General features: G+C 37.0%; 1 protein-coding gene and 1 long non-coding RNA gene across 2 annotated transcripts in view; one reads left to right on the top strand and one right to left on the bottom strand.

Moving 5' to 3' along the window:
• LOC131299942 (uncharacterized) overlaps positions 1 to 15,641 on the bottom strand; it is a 94,052-nt gene that overhangs the window by 41,495 nt on the left and 36,916 nt on the right. The window lies entirely within an intron of this gene.
• Positions 13,132 to 15,499, top strand: LOC131299947 (uncharacterized). Its single transcript, XR_009190824.1, has 3 exons — positions 13,132 to 13,635; positions 14,393 to 14,457; positions 15,385 to 15,499. It is a non-coding gene; the product is annotated as an uncharacterized LOC131299947 (long non-coding RNA).

Genomic DNA, 15,641 nt, shown 5'->3' with positions numbered 1-15,641 from the left:
TTACACCATCATCACTCAACCGCCACGACTACTTCAAATACCACCAACATTTCACCATTATCATCATCATCATCAATCCACCACCACCACTACTCTATTATCACCTCCACCACTACTTTATTATCACCTCCACCACTACTGCACTACCATTTTAGCACCATCATCATCAATCTACCACCACCACCACCACCACTGCCATCACTCCTATTACCACTCCACCACCATCACGTCTGCCACTTCACCGCCGCCACCATTACCCCCATCACTCCAGCCCACCTCTACTACCATGTCTCCGCCGCCGCCACAACACCACCATTCCACCACTCCACCACTCCACCACCGCTACTCCATTACTACATCATCATCACTATAACTATTACACCACCATCATTCAACAGCCACCACCACTTCAACACCATCAATCCGCCACCACCACCATTACTCCCACTCCCACTTCACCACCTCCACAGTCACCACCATTCCACAGCTCGACCCTCACCCCCACCACTACCATGCTGCCACCACCACTGCAACGCTACCATTGCACAACCATTACTCCACCACTGCTACACCACCACCACCACCACCACCACTACAACCCACCACAACAACGCCCACCACCATTGCAAAACCATCACCACCATCACTCAACCGCCACTACCACTTCAAACACCACCACTTCACCACTATCATCATCACCATTAATCCACCACCACCACCACCACTACTCCACTACCACTACCACTTTACCACCATCACCATCAATCCACCACACCACCACCATCACTCCCACTACCACCACCACCCTTTCCACCACTTCACCGCCATCACCACCACCATTGTCATGCCGCCGCCGCCGCCGCCACAACACAACCATTCCACCATCACTACACCACCACCACCACCACTTCTGCCCACCACAACAACGCCCACCATTGCATAACCATCAGTCCCCCACCAACACTCACTACCACCATTACCTTACCATCTCTCAACCGCTACCACTACTTCAACACCATCAATGCCACCACTTCACCACCATTTTCATCACCATCAGTCTACCACCACCATCACTACTCTACTACCACCTTCACCACCACCACTGCTCCACTACCATTACCTCTTCACCACCATCACCATCACCATCACCATCACCATCAATCGAGAACTACTTGCTTTTGCTAAATTGCCTTTGAAGATTCCCTTTAGAGGGTCTTGAATGAAAAAGGTGAATGAAGTGTTCTTTTGAATTTAATTTATTATTTAAGGGATTCGTAATTCATTAGTTGGGTGTTTTCAAAGAAAAATATCATAGTTTCGAAGAAACATCTGGGCGATGGACCTAGAGAATTCAAGCCATAATTTTGCTAGGGCTAGATATTGGTGTTATTGACACTTTGATTTATAAATGTTAGAATTATAACTGTTATAAGATGTTAGCATGCATTTACATAAAGTACTATTAGCATGTCTGACTTATTTTGGAATTGTGAAATTCAAAAACATAGAATTTGAATATGATACAACTTCTAACTATTTCATCGCTTGCGTTTAGCTAAAGTTGTTTATATCAATTCTTTCTTTCATTCCACAAGAAGACAAAATTATTATTCATTCTGTCTCACACAATAATCCTAACCATACTATCTTGTAAGGATATTAGTATAACTTTTTGGGTCACCGTTCATCTAATGACATAGAGTTATAAACATTTTTTGATATATGAGTGATGGTATCGACGAAGAAGGTAAAAAAATAAAGTAATGAGGCATTGAAATTCTATGTGTTTACATTGTTTTCTGGTCATGCGTTGCACTGGTTTTCTGCTAGTATGAGCCTGGTTAGGACTCACTTCTCATTTTTATTTCTACCTTTCAACTTTTGGCTGTTTGGGTGGTGGAGCCAAAACACATACTACAAAATGCATTTTTCAATCTGACTGATAGAATCAGAGAAAAATGCAAAAGTTGGTCCAGAGGTCCTTTTCACATTCTATTTGTTAATTACTCACACCGCTTATATTGCAAAATACATTATGCAATTATCTCCCATACACTCCACACATCCAAAAGCCTAAAATGCAAAAAATAAAATGCAAAAAACTAAAAAGTGGGGCTCCCAACAACCCCTACGTATGTATTTATGTATATATGAATCATGAATGCCTGTACGTATGTATTGAGTTTTGTTACTTTAGTATTTTCCTTTATTTTTTTTATCAAACCAAAGCAACTTTAGTAGTTTCATTAACATAACACTTGTTCTCATTTTGAAGTTTCTAGGTCTTCTAGTTCTTACCCTTCAGGACTCAGATCCCATGTGTCAACTCTTTGTGGCTACTCTATGTTGTAGATTAAATTTTTTCAACACTTGTTCACAAGTAAGGGTGTTAATCAAGCCAAACAAACCAAACACGATATTGTTCAGGCTTGGCTGGACTCCTAGTTACATGTGTTTGAGTTTGGCTGGAGCATGATAACTTTGTGAGACTACTTGTTCAAGTTTTGCTCAAGCTTGAAATTTTATATTCGTGATAAGCTTAGCTTGGCTTATAAAATATGCAAGTCAATCTCAAGATTCAAAGCATGAGCTAAGCTCGTGAAGTTTCAAGCTTTCATTAAGACTACACCCCTTCAAAACCTTTGATTAAACAATTAATAGCTTTATTTGGGGTCCTACAAAAATTTGTTGGAAATGGAAAGTGCAACTCACCGTACACACGAGGATCACTACCATTGCTTCTCACACACCAAACCATCTTCGATTAACACCCTAATGGCTTCGGTCTGTTGTAGATTAACTTTAATCTTAGTAATGGAGAAGGTCCATAAGGATTTTGGAGCCTTACCATCGTCATTTTTTCTCTAGTGGGGGAGACCACAGATTGAAAAGGTTTGGGGAAAGTTTAGGTTCATTTTGAAGTGTTCAGGTTAGAGAATGTGGGAGCGTGAGAGTCAGGTGTGTAATTTTCCCTCCAAAAAAACTCATCTAACAGTCCCTTTTTGCCGTTATTGTCCAACTCATCCTTTTCCGGTTTCAAATCACAAAAGAAGTAGACAACGGAGGTAAATTGACTAACGGAAGGATAATTTGTGAGTAAAATTGAAATTTGTTTAAGTTTGGGAGCCTATTAGACATTGAGTGTAAAGTTTTGGGGGTATTTTAAATTTTTTTTCTTTTATTATTTACTGAATGACCTATTTGTTCACGAGCCTATCGAGCCAAATATTCATATGCTCAAGCTTGGCTTAAATTCATAAACAACCCAAAAAGCGTGATTGAGCATGAATTATATTTCTTACAAAACGAGTTTGAACAAGTCAAAAGTCGAGCAAAGCTTGAGCTGTTTGGTTTGTTTAGCAGCCTTATCCACAAGTTACTCCACCTCTAACCCCAGTCCAGCCTATCACCTAATGTCTAAGAGCATCCGCATTATACTCTTTAAATTTCAGACCAAATTACAACTTAAAAGGCTGCTTTATTACTTAGCTACTTCATCAGTCTCTTTATTCTAACTTATCATCTGTTAATATATTATTTTCTTCTTCCACTAATATAATATTGAAATGTCATTTTTTTAGTATTTCACTCATGTTATTTCTCTCATTTCTCTATCTATCTCAAGTCATTATCCATTTTTAGAGAAAAATGAACCTCCGTGCATATTTTTTAAATTCTTTTGTACTCTAAAGATCCGAAATAGTTCATTTTCTTTTGTACCCAAGACCACCGAAAAGGGCCGGTAAGGCGCCAACCAAAAAAGGTCAAAAATTTAGGAACACCTAACTGAAAACACCCAAATAACTGTTTGTGGAATTTGCATTCGCTGTTTGTGTGGAATGTGCATTCACTATTTGATACTCTCTTCATCCTTAAATACGTGTCTGGCTTGCAAATCTAGGTATTTTAAAATATGTATATATTTTTGGTCGAAATTCCAAAAAAAAATCACGACTTAAAAGAACTCATTAATATCTATTGATTTATGGAAGAAACTTATTTTTCTACAAAGAAATTGCTTCTATTTTAAGTGTTAGGTTTACGGGACGGACATTTATATAGGACCATAGTTTTTAATAATTGTTACCCTATTTCTCAATGAACGAATTACAATAATAGAATAATAGGAAATAATGTGACCTTTCCAAGAAATGATTATAAAATATAGCCTAACTTATGAATCGCAACTCGTTTCTCTTGACGAGGAACTATTCCTTTGTCAATATATTCTTTAGCGACATTGATGCGGGCCCTTTTTGGTGGATTAACTGGCTACTTTGGTCCAAAAGAGGCCGGACTTGTTGATAGAGACATGGATGCTCTAATGTCACAAAGTTGGATTAAAAAAAAATAACGCCTCAAAACTTTATTGATAAGTAAAATAAATTTGAAAAACAAGTTTGGGAACAGTTTTCTAGATAAAGTTTAATCAGTATTCCAGTTGGGCAATATATGGACTTCATTAATTTTAGTGCTACACCCATTTTCATACCCAAATACACACCCACACTCATATGAGTGGTGGACCACATACACACACTAGAGTGCATAGTATGTGTGGGACCCACCACTAATGTGAGTGATGGGTATGTGTTTGGGTGTGAATATGGGCGTGGTACTAGCACTATTGGACTTTGCTGTTTGAGTTTTGGAGGTCTGACCTGGGCCTTGTTTATATATAGGAGTACTTTTTTTGCTGGGCCTAGCACAACAGAGATCTTAGGGAAAATGACGGCCAATGACATGTTTTGATAATTAATACTCGTTAAAAATATTTTCAGCATTAATAATTATTCTTAGCATGTTTTTGGAAGGTATTAATTATCAAAACACGTCTTGAATCGTCATTTTCCCAAGATCTTAGCATTTTGGGGCCCTTATTTTTAGGACATTTTTGGGGCCCCAAACAGTGGCTTCCTAGGCTTCCCTCTTGAGTCGGGATTGTTTTCAATGAACGAATTACAGTAATAGAATAATAGGAAATGGTATGACATTTCCAAGGAAAATTATAAAATATAGCCTAGCTTATGAATAATAACTCGTTTCTCTTGACGACGAACTGTTCATTTGTCAATATATTCTTTGATCCTAGTGACATTGATGCAGGCCCTTTCGGATGGATTAACTGGCTACTTTGGTCCATCAGGGGATTTTGTTGAAAGAGTATGTGGATGCTCTAACGCCTCAAAGCTGGATAAAAATAAAAAATAACACTTCAGAAATTGACAAATGATTAGTACCCTTTGTATTTTTTCTTACAAAAAGTAAATGATTAGTACCCCCTTGAATTATGATCGAAACACAATCTTTTTTTAATAAAGATAAAATTTGCTTATTTGTTTATTTTTGTCTTTATTCAGAAAATTTAGGTTTCGATTGTAATTTTTACTTTTTAGATTTCTCTTGTCATGAGAAAGTAATAATACAAAAACTAACAAATGCGAAAAAAATTTAAATAAGGACAAAAAAACCATTTGGCTTATTAGGCCCAACAAGCCCTAATCAAACTTACAATCAAGGGCAACTAAGCAAATAATTTTAAAATTAATGAATAGCTCAAATTAATTTATGCAATCCAAAATAAGCCCCACTCACTAATCGGAAAATGATTAGTACCCCTTGTATTATGATTGAAACTCAGATTTTTTTGAATGAATACGAAAAAATTAACTTATTGACTTATTTTTTACTTTATTCCAAAGATTTAGGTTTTGATTGTAATTTTTACTTTTTAAATTTCCCTCGTCATGAAAAAACAATAATACGAAAAACTAACAATTGCGGAAAAAAAATTAAATAATGACAAAAAAATATATGTCATTTGGTTTATTAGGCCGAAGAAACTCTAATTAAACTTACAATTATCTGATTGAGATAATTCATCGAGGGCAACTAAGCAAATAATTTTAAAAATAATGAATAACTTAAATTAATTTATGGGATCCAAATTAAGCTCCACTCATAATCGGTAAATGTTTGTATCCAAAGATTCTACTCACAAAACACTGTACCCACGCATGCTTATCCACTTTCACTGACCGGCTCTCTCCTTATTTCTTTTCCATGCAGACCAAGCAAAAATTGCACTGCCCAAAGTGACCCTATTTAGATGGATATTTTTAGGAAGTGGACAATTATTTAGGGACATTAAAAAATGAAGAGGGAAAAACAATTCGGGACGGAGGGAGTATTTGTTTTTTCGTGTCATGCCATCCTCGGCTAGAATCATACCGTGCCGTGCCCGGCTAGAACTGTGTCATGCTGTGCCGTGCCTATCCCACTTTCGTGTCGTGAAGCCCAGGCCAATTTCCGTGCCGTACCCGCCCACTTCCGTGCTCGTGCTCATTCACGTGCCCACTTCTATCGTGTCGTGTCGTGCCAGGACCATGACCTTGCACTTGACGAGCAAACCCTTCCCAGTGTACCCAAACTTCAAAACACAGCCGTTTTGGCTCATTTGTCATGTGCTTCACCTTGTGCTTGCTTCTAGCATTTCCCCTTGATCAATGTTTGGTATCCAATAAATAGGCATAATAATTGATAATTTTGTATGCCCATTTTGGGTTCTAAAAAAAATATTCAAATCGCAATTTATTGTTAAAATATTTTTTCTTTATCCGTTCTTTTTTTCTTTTTTTTTTTAATCCATTCTTCTTCTTTGTTCTGCTCCTTCACGCCTCTTTTAAGATAAAGAAAAGAAAAGATAAAGATGACAGGCGTATGGAAAGTGCTCCACTTTTTAAGATTTGTTAGTGTATGGTGTAGGACACAACAATTTAGCATGCTCCTATTCTTTTTAGTCCATTTTTATTACAGTACTAGTGTATGCCCGTGCCTGAAGGCACGGCGCACGTTTCGGTCATAGGCTTGGTGATAGGGAGAGAGCGAAGGAAAGGGATGTGTTGGTGCTGTAATGATTTGATCACATTGTTACCTACGAAAAGAGATGTGTTGGTCCTATAGTGATTTGATCAAATAATACCATTCAAACAAAAGAGAAACAAAGTCGACAACAAATAAACTCCCAATTAGAATACTTTTTAAGATACATATGTTATCCTATTAAAGCTTTTAAAAAGTGTTGAATTCACTTTGCCGTGTCCCCAACATTTCCCCTGGTAATGATACGTCATATGGCGTGTCCAAACCTGTCTCCACATGTTTCCATTTTGTTGCATGTCCTCGCAGTGTTGGACTACAAAATCTTTCCAAAAATTAAGAGAGCTACACAAAAGTGGGCATAAAGAATTAATTCACTTCCCGCTATTTTCAGTCTATCAAACATGTATTTTAACAAAAAAAAAAAGTGAGCATCTTTGAGAGACAAATAACGAAAGTTATAGATCAAAAAAATTTCCTTCCTAAACAGCAAAATTGATTTTTTTTTTCTAAACAGCAAAAAATTTCCCCAGACATTTCTCCACGTGTTATTTCCGTTGTGTCGCATGTCCTCGCAATGTCAGACCACAAAGTCTATCCAAAAATTAAGAGAGCTATACAAAAATGGGCATAAAGAATTAATTCACTATCCACTATTTTCACTCTGTCAAACATGCATTTTAACAAACACAAAGTGAGCATCTTTGAAAGACAAAATCCATTTTCTTTGTCTAAACGGCAAAAAAAAAATTCTCATCCTAAACAACAATTTTTTTTTTCCGATAAGACTCCCATTAAAAAAATTCTCATCCTAAACAGCAATTTAGGCCACATTAATTTTTCCGCAGGAAGACCCTAAGGAATCAATTTCGTAGACGGCTGATTGGTGGGTGTGCGGGACGGCTGATTGGTGGAGGAGCTTTGTGAACGTTTTTTTTTTTGGAACGCCAAGGAGTGGGTTTTGGAGAGAGAGAGAGAGAGAGAGAGAGAGAGGAAACACGATGGAGAAGAGGAAAACTGCTGGGTAGACATTCGTGGGAAATAGGTTAAAATAAATGATTTAATCCAACAATCGTAACCTATTGAAATTGCGATTCAACGGTTGGAGGGATGCTCATATTTATATGGGTAGACAAAAGATCGCTTTGTTTTATAATGAACCAAAATCTAAATAGTGAATACTCGTGCATGAAGGCACAGCTTGAACAATCAGCACACATAAATAAATACTTAACTCACGTGCCATATAGGGCTTGAAAAATTAGCACACATAAAAAAATACCGAACTCGCGTGCAATATATTAACCCCTATTCAAAAAATTCAACTCTGCAAAAAATAATAACCCAAGCATATCCATAGAATGACAGAAATACCCGAAAAGAATGAAAAAATCATAAAAATAGTCCAACTAATCTTGCACATATTTATGACAACCCGAAAAGAATGAAAGAATAATAGAAGTACCAAAAAAAAACGCTAAATAAACTGAACGGTGAGGAAGATTGAGACTTCCTAAATAAACTGACACTCATATTAATTGCACCACACAACATAACACTAAGGTTGCCACAATTCATAAGTGTTTTCACCAATTACACAGTACTTCATGTTAAAATATTTTTTGAGCATAGAATTACATAGTGAGCTATTAGAATAGAGTTTCATTGTTTTATCACCTAAAGGCATTTATCCATACAATCTGCCATCACTTTAACTACTACTGTAACTATCAAGAATTACGACCCAACAATCCCATCATGGCTATTATGGTCTTCAAAATCAATCACACCTGAAAAACCAAAAACCAAATCAAACCAAAATCAAAACTCTTCTAGAACTAATGGGATTGCATGAACAAAGATTGAAGTTGGATGGTAAACGATTTAATAGCAAGACCCTAGCTAAGAAGCATCACCACAAATCTCATTAATGGAAAATGGATGTATGCACTATGCATGTCCTTAGTATTTTCAAAAATAGCACTATGCTAACTAACTTAGATTACCTAGCCAGTCCCTGAACTAAGGGTGGTCATTGAAAAATGATAGGCGTTACTCATCTATACACAGTCAAATATCCAGATGTAGTTAATCTAAGCAGAACACTAAACATAGTACGTTGAAGCATCATGACAGTTAACATCAATAAGCCTCAGATAAAATTAAAAGCCATAGGATAATTCTCTTGACATAGTAGGAGTTGCGCTTAAAAATAGACACCTTGATTGAATAAATTGCGGCTCATAATCAATGCCTACTTAACATATTAGGATTACAAAGTTACCAGTCAATAAGAAGGTTGTCGGTTGTTGCTAATGATAAGGTGAGGATTATCGCGGCCCTTAAACTTTTGGATAGGGAGAGCTTTGTTCCCGTTAAATTGATAAGATGTTGTGCTAGAGCTCTTGGAGAGAGCTTTGTTCATGGGTGAGGATGATTTCGAAGACAGCTTGTGTTGTAGGACATAAGCCTACTCCATAGATCAAGAAAAAAGAATAAGATTATTCTACAATCATACTTGTATTACACATAAAAAAAAAAGAGAAAAAATTGTAGCAGGATATTACAGTAGGTTATAATAGAGGGGCAAAAAAGGGCCCAAGGCATATGAATCAACCATGTTAACAGAAAAAATGTTATAACCAATAACAAATAAGATTTTTATGAACTCACTGCTATTTATACTCCGGAGTATTGGAAACTATTTTCAATTGCATCAAATTACCACAATAGGATTTTGATGATACCAAAGATTCCACCAACATAGTTCAACTGAGGTATTGACAAATGAAAAAAATGGGCACTCAAAAAAACTTATATAGCCTGGAGTTGAGGTATGATAGCCAAAAAAAGTCAATACAGAGTCAGGTCAATAAGTACGTGTGGCTAGAGTTGAGGTACGCATTAAAGCAAGACTTAAACAACCACCCATAAAAATAAAATGAGTGTAGAGAGCAATCCAATGTAACACACAAATGCTTAAAAACAAATTAGTTAACATAAAAAGGAGAAAACGAATTAAATGATATTGATTACAGTAAGAATCAAATTTAAGCTGAAACATTATTTCCTGTAGCTGCGTTAGTATCCCTTCAGATTGAATTTTGGTCCTCAGTTTGTGTGGAGGTTTGAGCCTGCAATCTTTTGAAAAGAGAAAAAATAAAGAGTAGGTCTATTCAATAATGACAATGCACATGTCTATTGTATTCAAAATAACATTAACCCCTAAGCTCCAACCGTCAATGTCAAATTCTGTGCTCTAAAAAAATAAAAATAAATCATACCTCATCAAGTCTTTACATCCAACCCCAGAACTAAAAAATAGTTCTCCGAACCATACCAATCCAACCCCAGCACTAAAAAATCACAAATGGTACAACTTACAATTGATCCTGGACTACCAAAATTGACTGAATATATGGATAATCAATTTTTAGAAATAAAAGATACTTATCATTAAAACGGGAGAAGCATATAAACATCATGAAGACAAATACATATATAACCAAACAGTCAAAGTACTCATGTAAGCTACTAATATTCATTGAAGCATCACGATCTTGCTCTGGTAAACATAGTCCGACGACAACCATGTTTAAATGCAAAAAGAGCATATTCCAAATTCCGGAAGGCATGTTACATTTGTTTAGCTTAACCATAATTTTCTCATAAATGCAATAAATTAGGGAAAAAAATACCTCTTCTTGGCTCACATAGTAAATTGAGCATCCAAGAGGGCAACATGATGATTCTCAACAACCCCAATTTCTTAGCAAAAAAGAGTCACTCAAACCTCACGTACACCTCAACTGCAATCAAATGCATCAAGAATACAATAAAAAGCCAAACTAATTTAAAGAATCATAGGAAAAAAAAGACATTACAAAGAAGCATGAAATAAATAAGGATTTCAAACAAAATCAGATACTGTAAATAGAAAATATGGACATGAATGCACAAAAACTATTGAGAACTCTAGCCACTTTTGTTACCATATTAGCGCTGATAAATCGAACAGAAACCCATCAAACTATATGAAAATAAACAGAGAAATCACCCGAGTATGTATTACCGATCAAGGGGCATCTAGGGCTAGGGATATCCATATTCAAACCATTGGATGTTCGATCTGAGTGAGAGAGATTGCCATGAATACCTTCTGAGGCAGCCCTGAGGATCTCCTCAATCTTCTCGCACTTCCTGACGACCTTCCCCGGCTCGATCTATATCACCCTGCACTGCTATTTGATGATCTTCCTCGTAGAGCAACGGGTTTTTGTGGAGAGAGAGAGACAGGTTCTGTGAAATCGGAGAGAGAGCAAGGGGGAACGGGATGATTGGATGAACGTAGTTGTTTTGAGAGAATTTTCATTTGAGATTCCGCTAGGGCTTCCAACAGAATGCCATATGTGATAACCCTCGAATGAATCAAGTATTTACAAAAAAGTCATTGTAGAATGAATGGTGGAGATTTTATGTAGGCATGAGGATAAATTTAGAGGTTGGTTATCTTTTGGATTCAAACACAGGTCTGTTTTATTATATAGATTTTCGTCATTTTTATTGTCTTTAATTTGTGTGTTGCTCTAGGTTTTCATCATCAATATAATTTGGGTTATATAAATGAACGTTTAAATTTATTCCAAATCTATTGCAATTGATATTTAGATTTTTTGAATAAAGACAAAAATAAATCAATAAGTCAAATGTTTTCATCTTTATTTTAAAAAAATTGTGTTTAGATCATAATTCAAGGAGTACTAATCATTTACTTTTGTAAGAAAAAATACAAGGGGTACTGGTTATGGCTTTTTCAAAATTCGTAGGGTCCTATGAATTCTAAAAAAGCCCCTACAGATATCTGATTGAACAACTTTTATAAGAACCAATGAAAAATATTTTAAAACTATTGAGCAGTTTGATTCATCTTTGCGGAACCCAAAATGAGCCCCACAAAAAGGGTCTGGGGATCTTGTAGGGCGCATCCGGGCCATTCATCTCGCTAATGGACGGCTCGGATTTTAATCCAAATAATGAACGGCTCGGATCAATAGGAGTTCGAATTAAATCTGAGCTGTCGATGCCAAATTAGATGGCCGGATTGGCCGCCTTACACGCTCTGTAGTGCGAGTCGCACGGCAAGAATCCCCAATACCCACAAAAATTACCTACTAATAGTATAAAATTGAGTGTTTTTTTTTTATCCGCTATAAAATTGAGTGTTTGATCACTCAATCTTAGACTAACAATTTATCCATCTTTTATGGGGCCCATTTCTGAACCCACATTGGTGATTAAAATCACTTATTGTTCTTATAGTATTTTTTATTAGTTCCTACGAAATATTAATTCAAGCCGATACCCAATAAATGGGCTTGGTGTTGATATTTTGTGGTGCCCATTTTGAACCCACAAAATATTCAAATCGCAAGTTATTATTTAAATAATTTTTATGAGTTCTTGTAAAAAATAAGCTCAATTTGATATTTGTAAGAACTTCTTTCAAATTCGTGCAGGCCTGTGATTAAAATTTTAAAATTATTTTCGTACGCACATTATTTTTAAGTTTTTGCAAAATTGAAAATAAGTACTTACTGTATTTTTGAAGAAAGTTTCTGGAATGGGGTACACAAACTACTCTCTCAATCTGGAGGAATGTTTTGGTTGCAAATCAGATACCACGTGACGGCTCAGATTGAAACACTTTTTCCCCTTATTTTTAATTCGTTCGGCACATTTTCAATCCGAGCCATCATTTGCATTTTTTAACGGTTCGGATGTGCTGCATGGGTATCCCACTTATCCTAAAATCAATTTTCTCGAATGCAACTTTCTCAACCGGTCACCCTAGTTCATTCTCAACATTTCGAATACAAAGTCTGGAAAATTGATTTTAACACTTCAAAAATTGATGGAGGGACTCTTACACGATGTCGTTTTGTGTATCAACACAGTTCAGTTTTGGATCCCTTCCGTCAATTTTTGGAGTGCATTTCCCATAATTTTACACAAAAAAATAACTTCAGAACGTACATGTATATCTACTCTGATAAGTGTAGGTTTTCATGTTTTTGCAAATTGTTTCATAAATCTCTGCTAAGTGGTTTGCATACTGGCTACCAACATTCACCAAATAGCCATTTAGGTCTATTCTAGATTGTGAATTACTCCTGAATTTTTTCCTTTCAGAAACAAACAAAATAAAAAGTATTCCTAAATTTTTACTTTTCGCTTTGAATAAAGCATGTTCAAGTCTCACTCGTACACCCACTCACCCTCTCTCTCTCTCCAACTTTACCCTCTCAACAGCCATCTGCAACCCCATCTCTCTCTCTCCTTCAAAATCCAACACCCACTCTCTCTCTCTCTCTCTCTCTCTCTCTCCACCCCCGGAGCCACCACACCCACGACGGAATAGCACCAACGTAGCCGCACCACCAATGTCTCCTCCTCTAGCCCACAGACACCCACCCCCACCCCAAACGACGCCAATGCCCATGAAACCGGTGCCTGTCCGACCTCCACCATTGCCGCCATCCAACCGACTCCTTCTTGAAACCGGGTTCAGAGAGCTCACCTTTGTGGACATAAGATAGATCTGCTGAGAGTCCTGCTGGCCCTTCGACCGGAGTGGTCGTACGTGACCCCGTTCGAGCGACGATGGGCCGAACCCGGCTGTGCCGATCGCGTACAAGGAGGAGTTCCCAGAGACGGTGGATTACTTCCGAGCTGTTTCGTTGGAGACGATGGCTTCTGGTACGTCTCTCTCTCCTCTCTCGAGTTCGCTCTCTTTCTCTCTCTCTGTGAGAATGATCAAAATTCCTAGCCATAGTTTCTCATGACTGATCTTTGTTTTGTTTCCTCCACGTCTTCTTCACCTCCTCCGGCTTGGTTCTCTCTCCGTTTGTGTACGTGTGTGCTATATATATATATATATATATATATATATTTAAAGAGACAGAGATAGAGAAAGTAAGAGAGAAAGAAGGTGAAAGAGAGAGAGAGAGAGAGAGAGAGAGGGGGCATGGAAGGAAAACATGGAAAGTCCAAAAACCCATTAAAGTAAAAAAAAAAAAAAAAAAACCCAAGGTCTGCGCACCCCAAATACCAATCAGAGGCAGCAAAACTACCAAAACAACCTCATCAACACTACCCAACCATGCACACTCACGTGATGCAAACAAGGGTATTTGAGTATTTCAACAAAACTGGTTTCGTCCATCCTTCTAACCTGCCAATCTACTTTAAGGAAAGCAAGAAGGTATGTAACACCTTTCATATGCCGAAACTTCCCTCCACCCGTTATTCACAGAGAGCATTTAATACTCCCACATTGTGCTGATGATTATCTAATGGTAGATTGTGGACATGCATTATTAGAATGTGTGTCCCCACTGGGTCCTTTGTACAAGAATAACTGCCTACACTCCTGATTATCAATGATATCTTTTTTCTTCTTTTGTTTTCATATTCTATATTATTTGGTTGGTACCAAGAATATATGTTTTCGCAGGTTATAACAGCTGGCCATTATCCGTTTACTCCACTGATGCAGAAGCTGGTTACAAGCATTTATTGGTATACTCGTGCATGTGTTTAATCTATTAAGACTTTGAAAATCTACGCTTCTCCTTTGAAACATGATAGACTGTAGTATGCTACCATCAAAATCTATCCAGGCTTATGTTAACAATTTTTATTTCAATCAATTCAAGTGGTGGAAGATGTGTTTGTGTTAAGTTGTTAGCAGTATGCTTTTGAAAATTTCCTAGGTGCTAGAAAAATATCCTGTAGTCAACTCTAATATGATGGCGTTGATTTTCACTGAATGCATGGACTTCCATCTAGCAGATAAAGGTCTCCAACGGAATTGAGTTCTACTTGTGGTTTCTATTTATTTAGTCATTGCTGTAATATGAGTCAGCAGTTTGCATAGCAACCAGGTACATTGCACCTCTGTACACTCAAGATAGGTAAATAAACAATGGGCTCTTTCTGGGATTGTGATCAGCTGAAAATTATGTGGGGCCTCCATTCATCCTTTTGTCTTCTTATTGCTAAGATCAATTGACCTCTTCCTATTGTAGACTGCGGATTCACAAGCTTAAACATTAATTGTAGACTGCGGATTCACAAGCTTAAACATTAACCACCACCCTAGGTAATGCCTCAAAAGAGGAAAAAAAAACTTGCTAATATTTTGAAAAGCCAATTTTCAATGTGCCAAAAAACGTTTTTTTTTTATTAGAATAAAAACTACTATGCTATGAGCTTTTTCAGAAAAAGGTGTTGTGATTAAATGCGGAAGCACCCACACGCTGAGATTCAAACACATTAACACAACCACAATTGCAACCAATGGAAGTAAGATAAAAAATAAAACAGAGAGACACGCTAGAATTACATGGTTCGGCAATAACACGCCTACTCTACAGAGAGGATCCTGTTCTTTTCACTATGAGTGTTCAAGAACATGACCTTTTGCTGTTTTCCATATTTCAATAGGTGTATTGCAAGCGCAAGCCCATGCACAATCTAAGTAATGCAGCTCTGCTTTGTGAGATCTTGAAGAGAATGGTGGAGTACATGAAATGACAGCTACAGGTCTGCCAGAATTAAGGTATACAATTTTGTGGTTTATGTTGGTTGATCTTTTAGAATGTAGTTTTATGTTTTGGTTTATAATAAGTGTTCTAAAACAAGGAATTAATCGGCGATTAATCGTTGGCAGAGCCTATCCAATTAGGTCCGACTAACGATTA

Source organism: Rhododendron vialii, chromosome 9a, assembly GCF_030253575.1.
Source record: "Rhododendron vialii isolate Sample 1 chromosome 9a, ASM3025357v1".
Lineage (NCBI taxonomy): Eukaryota > Viridiplantae > Streptophyta > Magnoliopsida > Ericales > Ericaceae > Rhododendron > Rhododendron vialii.
Note: the sequence above shows the minus strand (reverse complement) of the source record. Positions and strands in the feature narration are given on the sequence as shown.